The following is a 13,027-nucleotide window of genomic DNA, read 5'->3' on the forward strand; positions in this document are numbered from 1 at the left end:
AACGAATTCAAAAGTACAATTATTGTCTTTCATAATTTGGTCAGATATACTTGGATGTGTAGTGTCAGCGTTTGTTGCTGGCATGTCATCCCTAAGTTTGCTAATGTGGCCAATGAAAAAGTAATTAAAGAAGTTGGCAATATCAGTGGGTTTTGTGATGAACGAGTCATCTGATTCAATGAATGAAGGAGCTGCGTTGGCTTTTTTCCCAACATGTCATTGAAGGTGCCCCAAAGCTTTTTACTGTCATTCTTTATATCATTTCTCTTTGTTTCATAGTGTAGTTCCTTTTTCTTTTTCTTTAGTTTAGTCACATGATTTCTTAAATTTGCAGTAGATTTGCCAATCAGTTGGGCTGCGAGACTTATCTGCCATACCTTTCGCCTCATCCCTCTCAACCATACAATTTTTCAATTCCTCATCAAACCAAGGGGATTTAACAGTTTTTACAGTCATTTTCTTAATGGGTGCTTATTAGTAACTGGAATAAGTAGTTTCATAAATGTGTCAAGTGCAGCGTCTGTTTGCTCCTCATTACTCACCACAGACCTGCAAATATACTTTATATCATCAACATATGAATCACTACACAACTTCTTGTATGACCTCTTATACACTACATTAGGCCCAGCCTTTGGAACTTTGGTTTTCCTAGATATGGCTATTATACTGTGATCACTACATCCTATGGATTTGGATACTGCTTTAAAGCAAATATCAGCAGTGTTAGTAAAGATGTGATCAATGCATGTTGATGATTTAATTCCTGTGCTGTTTGTAACTACCCTGGTAGGTTGACTGACAACCTGATCCAGGTTGCAGCCACTGGTTACAGTTTGAAGTTTTTTCCTGAGTGGGCAGCTTCATGAGAGCCAGTCAATATTTAAATCACCCAGAAAATATTCTTCTCTGTTGATATCACATACATTATGAAGCATTTCACACATCTTATCCAGATACTGTCTGTTAGGTCTTGGTGGTCTATAGCAGCTTCACACAAGAATGGGCTTTAGGTGAGGCAGATGAACCTGTAGTCATATTACTTCAACAGTATTTAACATAACATTGTCTCTAAGCTTTACAGGAATGTGGTTCTGAATATAGACCGTAACACCTCCTCTGTTGGCATTTCTGTCTTTTCTGTAGATGTTATAACCATGTATTGCTACCACTGTAACATCAAATGTATTATCTAAGTGAGTTTCTGAGATAGTCAGTCTGTTACAAGCAAGTTATTAACTTCATGGACCTTGTTTCCTAGGCTACATATGTTAATATGGGCTATTTTTTAGCAATTTTCTGGGTTGTTTGATTGTTTTTAATGCTTTACTGGGAAGCTTATCAGAGGTAGACTTTCTCATGTTATTTACATTGGAGATGATAGTGCAGGGTGAGCTGCATAAAGCTGAGACACTGACAGGAAACCATGTGACCTGGCCTATCTCAGAGGTGTCAGAGGTCTACTGAAGATGCAGTATATTCAAACGATTAGTTATCACCCCCCATGTAAAACTAAACAGTTCAAAAGTATTTTAAATGCATAGAGAACTGTGGTTCGTGGACCACTCTGGATCCAAGAGGTCTGAGTTGTAGGAGGTCTGTCGAAAGCCTGTCAATTACAGTAACCCAATGGAAACTTTAACCAAATTGTAACATTTTCTGCATTTTAATGTGAGTGTATAGCCTCATATAGATATTATATATTCATATATAGTTATAGAATGTATACAATATAATGTGGTAATCAGTCACTACATCGTCAATCAATCAACCAATGAATTAATCAATCAGTGAATCAGTACTCACAGTTAGCAGACACAGAGGTGAGGTACACACACATGGTGATCAGGAGGGCCAGAGAGAGGGTCCTGGCTTGGAACACGGACATGCTGGCTGACTGGCTGACTGACTGGCTGGCTGACTGGCTGGCTGACTGGCTGACTGGCTGGCTGACTAATTGACTGGCTTACTAACTGGCTGGACGGATGGACAGATTGATGTACCGACTGTTCGACAGACCAACAGAGACAGATAGCTACTCTGCTAGGCACTAAACTACGGAGACGGGTCGGAGGTCTACTGATTGGTCTTGTAACCGTGGTGATGAGTCTGTCTGGAAGGCAGAGGAAGTGTCAGGTTTTGTATCTCACTGTGGGTTACATTAACAGCATGAGTGGCAAGTCCCACCTTGCTTTGTTCATGTGTGTGTCATTGTACGATGTGGTCAGTATTGGTAATGGTAAATTCACACCTCCGCCCCTCTCTCTCTCCCTTTCTGACTTTATTTCACCCCCTACTACCTCACTTGACAAACCACCAACACTCCAACCCCCTGCAGCAGTCTTTCTGAGAAGGATGGATTAATAAAGGGTACACAAACACACACACTAAAACGTGTGAACAACTGATGCTGCAAATGCATGGTGGTTTTTTCTGTGTCCCGTGATGTCAGACTGACGACACCAAATAACATAATTTTATTTTCTGTTTCAGTTCCAGCAAAGTTTAATAGATTTCCTGATGTTTTACACCTAAGTTGAATAAATAAGAATAAAATGAAATTGTTCTGACGAACATTTCTTAAAGCTGTAACTTTATGAGTGACCAGACCAAATTCACAGAGAAAAGGAGTTATAGATCTGTCATTCTCATTGAAAGCAAGTCTAAGAAGCAGTAAATCTGTTCTATGAGTGCTATTTCTTAGCTTCCAGTTCTTAAGTTTCGTTTTTGAGTCTTTTACTTTTGGTTTTGTACATCAGATTCAAACAGCTGAAAATACAATATTCTTGGTTATGTAAAATATATTTCACAGTGGTTTGGATGGTACAATGATTCTCTACACTATACATTGCTTGCACTATTGTCACAATGCGCAGCGTGGTAAATGTTCATGACTTTTTATTAAACCGAACTGAAACAAAGATGACAAAGTGAATAAACGAAACCGAAACAGTCCTGTCAGGTGCAAGGTACTAAACAGAAAACAACTACCGACAAAAACCATGTGGGAAAAAGCTACCCAAGTATGGTTCCCAATCAGAGACAACGATAGACAGCTGTCCCTGATTGAGAACCATACCCAGCCAAAACAAATAAATACAAAAACATAGATAAAAGAACATAGAATGCCCACCCAAATCACACCCTGACCAAACCAAAATAGAGACCTAAAAAGCTCTCTAAATTACGCAAACTATTAGGATTTTACCAATCAGGAGGTGGTGGAGCGATTTCTGCATATTGCAAGTTTAAAATAACATTGATTAATTAAAAAAATTACAAAGTAAATGTGTAAGTAAATAAATACATTTATTAAATAACATTGATAACTCATTGACATGATGAATTACAAACAGCCAAATATGAACCTATTCATCTAAACATAAAAAAGTACTACAAGTCCCCATAAGTACTTGAATAGATGAATAAATAAACACATAAGATACTGGTTTAAAATATAATTCATAATAACTATAACAACTCTAATGAATTCTGTAACCACTGCCTCTTCAAATCAGGGCTGATTGGAAAAAGCTGTTCAAAAGAGGACATTGTATTATCAAATCCTTGTACTCCCTGACGAAGGCCGTGCAGCCGAAACGTGTCTGCATTTTTAAACTTTGTTTCCATTGAACATGCCATACAAAAAAGGCATTTTAATTTATTATATGAAGAGTGCCTTGGTCCTCTTCTGTCTACCAAAACAAACTATTGTGTACCTTAGCAGCACTTCCCTGCCTACTTATGTTCTCTAACTCTAGCAACCAATTTTACATGATGATGACAACTGAATAAATTATAGCTAGTTATTCAGACTATGAAAAACATCAATATGAATAAGATATTCAATATGAATGTAATATGCATATTGGATGTCTGCTTTTTAGATATGAAAAAGTGGAATATCAGAGGAGCTTCAGCCATTGGCAGTGATTCTATTGGTTGGATGTTGACTGCTGAGTTGAGGCATTCTTGTCGATTCCCGATGATGGGAGGAGGAGAGAGAGGGAGGAGAGGAAGAGTTAGAGGAAGGAGAGGAAGAGATAGAGGGAGGAGAGGAGGAGGCAGGGAAAAGAGAGGAGAGGAGATAGGGAGGAGAGAGGTGTGAGAGGAAGGTACGAATGGAAAAGAGGGGGAAGCAGGGAAAGGAGGAGAAAACAGAGGGAGGACAAGAGGTGAGAGAGGTCGGAGAGGAGGGTAAGGAGGTAGTGGTAGGGGTGGAGGTGAGAGAGGTCGGAGAGGAGGGTAAGGAGGTAGTGGTATGGGGTGGAGGTGGAGGTGAGAGAGGTCGGAGAGGAGGGTAATGAGGTAGTGGTAGGGGTGGAGGTGAAAGAGGGCGGAGAGGAGGGTAAGGAGGTAGTGGTAGGGGTGGAGGTGAGAGAGGTCGGAGAGGAGGGTAAGGAGGTAGTGGTAGGGGTGGAGGTGAGAGAGGTCGGAGAGGAGGGTAAGGAGGTAGTGGTATGGGGTGGAGGTGGAGGTGAGAGAGGTCGGAGAGGAGGGTAAGGAGGTAGTGGTATGGGGTGGAGGTGGAAGTGGAGGAGGTGAGAGAGGGCGGAGAGGAGGGTAAGGAGGTAGTGGTATGGGGTGGAGGTGGAAGTGGAGGTGAGAGAGGGCGGAGAGGAGGGTAAGGAGGTAGTGGTATGGGGTGGAGGTGGAGGTGAGTGAGGGCGGAGAGGAGGGTAAGGAGGTAGTGGTATGGGGTGGAGGTGGAGGTGAGTGAGGGCGGAGAGGAGGGTAAGGAGGTAGTGGTATGGGGTGGAGGTGGAGGTGAGTGAGGGCGGAGAGGAGGGTAAGGAGGTAGTGGTAGGGGTGGAGGTGAGAGAGGGAGGAGAGGAGTTGATGGAGGGTGGAGAGGAGGGGAAGGAGGTAGTGGTATGGGGTGGAGGTGGAGGTGAGTGAGGGTGGAGAGGAGGGTAAGGAGGTAGTGGTAGGGGTGGAGGTGGAGAGCGAGAGAAATGTTGAGCTCAGACGGGCCAGTCTAGAAAGGAACAAATTACAATCAGTTTCATTTTCTCAGTTGCTCTTTCCTGTGTGTGTATGTGTGTGTATGTGTGATTTTTAACTTACTCAAACTGCTGAATCTTGCGGCGTACCCAGGGTTGTTTATGGTAACTACAGAACAGACCCTTCTCTGTCTCAAAGCTGCAGGAGAAACACGGTGTTAACGCTGAAACTGAATTGGTTGGACACAACATGTCTGGGGGCTTTGACACAACATGGTCACTACATACTGTAAAGCACTTTGTGACAACATATGAGACTGGATAAACCTAAATGAAATAGACTAAAAGTTCCTTACATGACGGCCCGTACACAAGGAGCGTTATAGTTCTGAATCCAGTAGCCTGTGATGGGATCGTTCACCTCTGTCCTAGACACTGTCTTACAGCACGACACCAGCTTTTCTCCATCTACTGAGGAGGGAGAAGAGTTTACATATGTTCAAACAAATCCTCTTGACCTGGCAATCACTTCAAAAACCATGTACCCTGTTACATCCCAGCTCTAATCCCCTAACACTCACTCCCTTCCCCTTACCTGTCCCAGTCCAGACCAGCTCTAACACACACTCCCTTCCCCTTACCTGTCCCAGTCCAGCCCAGCTATAACACACACTCCCTTCCCCTTACCTGTCCCAGTCCAGCCCAGCTATAACATACACTCCCTTCCCCTTACCTGTCCCAGTCCAGCCCATCTCTTCCTTCCTGATGACTCAATACTCTCTATCTCCCTGGGAAAGAGGAAGGAACCACATCTAACACAAACAGAAAATGTCCCATTATCATGCTTTTCTTAGCACCTCACACTGAGAGGAGAAGGGCCACAGGAAGAATAGATCATGTGTTTGCCTGTCTGACTGACTGACTCATGAAGAAAAGTTCAGATTATGCAATATAATTATAATAGTTTCGGTCAATAGTCCTTTATTTGCTCCTTTTATAACCTAATGGAGGTCTCTGGACCAAAACACTGGTTCAACTAGAACAGCATTCTCTGTGAGTTGAGGGGGTCACTAGCAGTAGTGGCTAAGGGCCAGTAGGGGCCAGGGGAATGGGCATCCCTGGTAGAAAGGATGTGCAGTGACATCACCACAGCCCAGTGACACGATGGAGTGTCATAACCTTTGACTGTATTCAGCCTTTACATCTCATCACCATGGAGATACTCAAACAGGTCTTGTGTTCTCTGATTGTGTGTAATTGTAAAGTAATTTGAGCTTTGAGAGAATGAAAGGTTTTATACAAATAATGTTTTTAATGTATTATCACAGCATAAGAAATAGGAAATAAATAAATACAAATTCCTTGAAAACACCTTAATTCATAGATAATATCAATGAGTAGAAAACATTAATTAATGCAGGAATGAAGTTTAAATAAATAATGAAGTGAAGAGAGTTTGAAATACTCAGTCACAGCAGACAGTTAAAGAAAACAGTTCTGGTGGGAGGAACATCTTCATCTCCACTAACTTCTTATCTTAGTTCTGTAGTTCCTGAAAAAGAGAGTCTGCTGAACCTGAATCCCCTTCTACTGGTGGTGATGGTGATGATAGTGGTGGTGGTGTTGATGATGATGATAGTAGTCTAGAATCATGGTCTGATGATAATTTTATCAGTTGGAAACACTTCATTTTATCTGTGTGGAGAGAGAGAGGGGGAGAAAGAGAGAGAGGGGGAGAGAAAGATTGGGAGAGAGAGAGAGAGAGAGAGAGAGAGAGAGAGGGAAGCCTTTGAAGCCTCAATTTGGCATGAGGGTCTGCTATACAAATTGATGGAAGGTTGTGTTGGGGGGGAAACATATGACATTATAAAATCTATGTACACAAACAACAAGTGTGCGGTAAAAATTGGCAAAAAACACACACATTTCTTTCCACAGGGCCATGGGTTGAGACAGGGATGCTACTTAAGCCCCACCCTCTTCAACACAAAGTCTGCTGCCTCAGTTTGTATGATGGCAATTTGCATATACTCTAGAATGTTATGAAAAGTGATCAGATGCAATTAATTACAAAGTCCCTCTTTGCCATGCAAATTAACTGAATCCTAAAACAAACATTTCCCCTGCATTTCAGGCCTGCCACAAAAGGACCAACTGACATCATGTCAGTGATTCTCTCGTTAACACAGGTGTGTGTTGACGAGGACAAGGCTGGAGATCACTCTGTCATTCTGATTGAGTTCGAATAACAGACTGGAAGCTTCAAAAGGAGGGTGGTGCTTGGAATCATTGTTCTTCCTCTGTCAACCATGGTTACCTACAAGGAAACACATGCCGTCATCATTGCTTTGCACAAAAAGGGCTTCACAGGCAAGGATATTGCTGCCAGTAAGATTGCACCTAAATCAACCATTTATCGGATCATTGAGAACTTCAAGGAGAGCGGTTCAATTGTTCTGAAGAAGGCTTCAGGGCGCCCAAGAAAGTCCAGAAGCGCCAGAACGATCTCCTAAAGTTGATTCAGCTACGGGATCGGTACACCACCAGTACAGAGCTTGCTCAGGAATGGCAGCAGGCAGGTGTGAGTGCATCTGCACGCACAGTGAGGTGAAGTGGTGTCAAGAAGGGCAGCAAAGAAGCCACGTCTCTCCAGGAAAAACATCAGGGACAGACTGATATTCTGCAAAAGGTACAGGGAGGGCTGGGGTAAAGTCATTTTCTCTGATGAATCCCCTTTCCGATTGTTTGGGGCATCCGGAAAAAAGCTTGTCCGGAGAAGACAAGGTGAGCACTACCATCAGTCCTGTGTCATGCCAACAGTAAAGCATCCTGAGACCATTCATGTGTGGGATTGCTTCTCTGCCAAGGGAGTGGGTTCACTCACAATTTTGCCTAAGAACACATCCATGAATAAAGAATGGTACCAACACATCCTCCGAGAGCAACTTCTCCCAACCATCCAGGAACAGTTTGGTGACGAACAATGCTTTTCCAGCATGATGGAGCACCTTGTCATAAGGCAAAAGTGATAACTAAGTGGCTCGGGGAACAAAACATCGATATTTTGGGTCCATGGCCAGGAAACTCCCCAGACCTTAATCCCATTGAGAACTTGTGGTCAATCCTCAAGAGGCGGGTGGACAAACATAAACCCACAAATTCTGACAAACTCCAAGCATTGATTATGTAAGAATGGGCTGCCATCAGTCAGGATGTGGCCCAGAAGTTAATTGACAGTATGCCAGGGCGGATTGCAGAGGTCTTGAAAAAGACGGAATCCCCAGCCGCGCCCTCAGAGCATGCGCAGACCAGCTGGCCGGTGTGTTTACGGACATATTCAATCAATCCCTATACCAGTCTGCTGTTCCCACATGCTTCAAGAGGGCCACCATTGTTCCTGTTCCCAAGAAAGCTAAGGTAACTGAGCTAAACGACTACCGCCCCGTAGCACTCACTTCCGTCATCATGAAGTGCTTTGAGAGACTAGTCAAGGACCATATCACCTCCACCCTACCTGACACCCTAGACCCACTCCAATTTGCTTACCGCCCAAATAGGTCCACAGACGATGCAATCTCAACCACACTGCACACTGCCCTAACCCATCTGGACAAGAGGAATACCTATGTGAGAATGCTGTTCAACGACTACAGCTCGGCATTCAACACCATAGTACCCTCCAAGCTCGTCATCAAGCTCGAGACCCTGGTTCTCGACCCCGCCCTGTGCAACTGGGTACTGGACTTCCTGACGGGCCGCCCCCAGGTGGTGAGGGTAGGCAACAACATCTCCACCCCGCTGATCCTCAACACTGGGGCCCCACAAGGGTGCGTTCTGAGCCCTCTCCTGTACTCCCTGTTCACCCACGACTGCGTGGCCACGCACGCCTCCAACTCAATCATCAAGTTTGCGGACGACACAACAGTGGTAGGCTTGATTACCAACAACGACGAGACGGCCTACAGGGAGGAGGTGAGGGCCCTCGGAGTGTGGTGTCAGGAAAATAACCTCACACTCAACGTCAACAAAACTAAGGAGATGATTGTGGACTTCAGGAAACAGCAGAGGGAACACCCCCTATCCACATCGATGGAACAGTAGTGGAGAGGGTAGCAAGTTTTAAGTTTCTCGGCATACACATCACAGACAAACTGAATTGGTCCACTCACACAGACAGCATCGTGAAGAAGGCGCAGCAGCGCCTCTTCAACCTCAGGAGGCTGAAGAAATTCGGCTTGTCACCAAAAGCACTCACAAACTTCTACAGATGCACAATCGAGAGCATCCTGGTGGGCTGTATCACCGCCTGGTACGGCAACTGCTCCGCCCACAACCGTAAGGCTCTCCAGAGGGTAGTGAGGTCTGCACAACGCATCACTGGGGGCAAACTACCTGCCCTCCAGGACACCTACACCACCCGATGTTACAGGAAGGCCATAAAGATCATCAAGGACATCAACCACCCGAGCCACTGCCTGTTCACCCCGCTATCATCCAGAAGGCGAGGTCAGTACAGGTGCATCAAAGCTGGGACTGAGAGACTGAAAAACAGCTTCTATCTCAAGGCCATCAGACTGTTAAACAGCCACCACTAACATTGAGTGGCTGCTGCCAACACACTGACACTGACTCAACTCCAGCCACTTTAATAATGGGAATTGATGGGAAATTATGTAAATATATCACTAGCCACTTTAAACAATGCTACCTTATATAATGTTACTTACCCTACATTATTCATCTCATATGCATACGTATATACTGTACGCTATATCATCGACTGCATCCTTATGTAATACATGTATCACTAGCCACTTTAACTATGCCACTTTATTTACATACTCATTCCATATGTATATACTGTACTCGATACCATCTACTGTATCTTGCCTATGCTGCTCTGTACCATCACTCATTCATATATCCTTATGTACATATTCTTTATCCCCTTACACTGTGTATAAGACAGTAGTTTTGGAATTGTTAGTTAGATTACTTGTTGGTTATTACTGCATTGTCGGAACTAGAAGCACAAGCATTTCGCTACACTCGCATTAACATCTGCTAACCATGTGTATGTGACAAACAAAATTTGATTTGATTTGAGAAGGGTCAACACTGCAAATATTGACTTTTTGCATCAACTTCATGTAATTGTCAATAAAAGCCTTTGACACTTATTAAAATGCTTGTAATTATACTTCAGTATTCCATAGTAACGTCTGACAAAAATATCTAAAGACACTGAGGCAGCAGACTTTGTTTAAATTAATATTTGTGTCATTCTCAAAACTTTTGGCCACAACTGTACATCAACGAATTGGCAAGTGCAATAGAACAGTCTGCAGCACCTGGCCTCAACATACTAGAATCTGAAGTCAAATGTCTACTGTTTGCTGTTGATCTGGTGTCACGCCCTGACCATAGTTTGCTTTGTATGTTTCTATGTTTTGTTTGGTCAGGGTGTGATCTGAGTGGGCATTCTATGTTGTATGTCTAGTTTGTCTGTTTCTGTGTTTGGCCTGATATGGTTCTCAATCAGAGGCAGGTGTTAGTCATTGTCTCTGATTGGGAACCATATTTGGGTAGCCTGTTTTGTCATTGTGGGTTGTGGGTGATTGTCTATGTGTAGTGTTTGTGTCAGCACGATTGTTCATTAGCGTCACGTTGTTTTGTAGTGTTCCGTTTTTTTTCCATTAAAATGACAAACACTTACCATGCCGCATCTTGGTCCTCCTCTCTATCTCCAGACGACATCTGGTGCTTCTGTCACCAACCAAGGAGGGCCTACAGCAGCACCTAGATCTTATGCACAGATTCTGTCGGACCTGGGCCCTGACAGTAAATCTCAGTAAGACAAAAAATAATGGTGTTCCATAAAAGGTCCAGTCGCCAGGACCACAAATACAAATTCCATCTAGACACCGTTGCCCTACAGCACACAAACTATACTACATACCTCGGTCTAAACATCAGCGCAACAGGTAACTTCCACAAAGCTTTGAACAATCTGAGAGACAAGGCAAGAAGGGCCTTCTATGCCATCAAAAGGAACATCAAATTCAACATACCAGTTAGGGTCTGGCTAAAAATACTTGAATCAGTTATAGTGTCATGTATTGTCATATTATGTCTTGTTCCTGTTCTTTCTCTTCACTCCGTTTCCCTCTGCTGGTCGTATTAGGTTACCTTCTCTTCCTCTCCTTCCCCCAGCTGTTCCTCATCTTCTCTAACTACCTCGTTCACCCTTTTCCCACCTGTTCCCTTTTTCCCTCTGATTAGGTCTCTATTTCTCTCTGTTCCTGCTTCTTTCTTTGTCAGATTCTCGTTTGAGTTTCTCATGCCAGAACCAAACTATCGTCTCGTTTGCTTCACCCTTGTCCCATCCTGTCGGAATCTGCCTGTTCTTCTGATGCTACGTGTGATCAGGTACCTCTGTCCGCTACGACCCGCGCCTACCCAGAGAGACCAGCAGTCTGTCGCCGCAACCCAGCTATTCTCCTCTGCTGCTAAGAAGGGGACTCTTTTGTAAATATCAGAAGGACTTTCTGTTTCATTTGTCGCCCTCTCTGAGGGTTGTCTATTTTGCCATTTTCTACATCTGAAGAGGATCTATGTCTTCCCTGTGTTTTTACATTAAAGGACTCTGTTTTTGTTAAACCGCTTTTGGGTCCTCACTCAAGTGCACAACATATAGATCCCATTACCCTTTATGGTTGTGAGGTCTGGGGTCCGCTCACCAACCAAGAATTCACAAAATGGGTCAAACACCAAATGGAGACTCTGCATACAGAATTCTGTAAAAATATCCTCTGTGTACATCAAACACCAGATAATGCATGTAGAGCAGAATTAGGCCGATACCCGATAATTATCAAAATCCAGAAAAGAGCCGTTAAATTCTACAACCACCTAAAAGGAAGCGATTCCCAAACATTCCATAACAAAGTCTTCATCTACAGAGAGATGAACCTGGAGAATAGCCCCCTAAGCAAGCTGGTCCTGGGGCTCTGTTCAGAAACACAAACACACCCCACATAGCAACATAAGCAACACAATTCAACCCAACCAAATCATGAGGAAACAAAAAGATAATTACTTGACACATTGGAAAGAATTAACAAAAAACTGAGCAAACTAGAATGTTATTTGGCCCTGAACAGAGAGTACACAGTGGCAGAATACCTGACCACTGTGACTGACCCAAACTTAAGGAAAGCTTTGACTATGTACAGACTCAGTGAGCATAGCCTTGCTATTGAGAAAGGCCGCCGTAGGAAGACCTGGCTCTCAAGAGAAAACAGGCTTTCCACTTAAAAGTAGGTGGAAACTGAGCTGCACTTCCTAATCTCCTGCCAAGTATATGACCATATTAGAGATATATATTTCTCTCAGATTACACAGATCTACAAAGAATTCGAAAACAAACCCAATTTTGATAAACTCCCATATCTACTGAGTGAAATACCACAGTGTGCCATCACAGCAGCAAGATGTGTGACATGTTGCTACAAGAAAAGGACAACCAGCGAAGAACAAACACCATTGGAAATACAACATTTATTTTCCCTTTAACGGGCCTTTCTTGGTTCATCTCATCATGCACATCAAGCGTGGAAGTTGACGGGAGAACGATACAAAAGAAACAGCGGATATTGACAATCATTTTGCAGATTTGTTTTTGACAGATAATGCAAACACAAATTCTCCCAAACACGCTATTGTCCAAATTGTTGATGATCAAATTATGAGCAACAAGACCTGCTCTTTTAGTCTGCCATTGGTTTTACCAGGAGGTGTTAAACCTACCGAAGTCATTACCCAAATGGTAAATCTACAGGTTAGGATCTTCTGGACAGTTTTTTATCCAGTGTGCTGCTCCCCAGATTGCAGCTCCACTGAAATACATATTTCATTGGTCATTGGAAAAGGTATGGAAGCTAAACTGTGTCCAATCCTGGAAGACAGCAAAGAACCCGTTACTCCTGCCAATAGCTGACCAATCAGTCTGCTCCCTTCACTCAGGAAGATATTGGAGGGTATTGTGAGTAGTAAAATATGGGAGTACATGGAAAAGAATGACC

General features: G+C 43.4%; 1 pseudogene; it reads right to left on the bottom strand.

The window, feature by feature from the left end:
* Positions 1-3,408: 3,408 nt before the first annotated feature.
* On the bottom strand, positions 3,409-5,841 carry LOC121841299 (annotated as a pseudogene).
* Between the last annotated feature and the right edge of the window lie 7,186 nt (positions 5,842-13,027).

This window comes from Oncorhynchus tshawytscha, linkage group LG29, assembly GCF_018296145.1.
Source record: "Oncorhynchus tshawytscha isolate Ot180627B linkage group LG29, Otsh_v2.0, whole genome shotgun sequence".
NCBI lineage: Eukaryota > Metazoa > Chordata > Actinopteri > Salmoniformes > Salmonidae > Oncorhynchus > Oncorhynchus tshawytscha.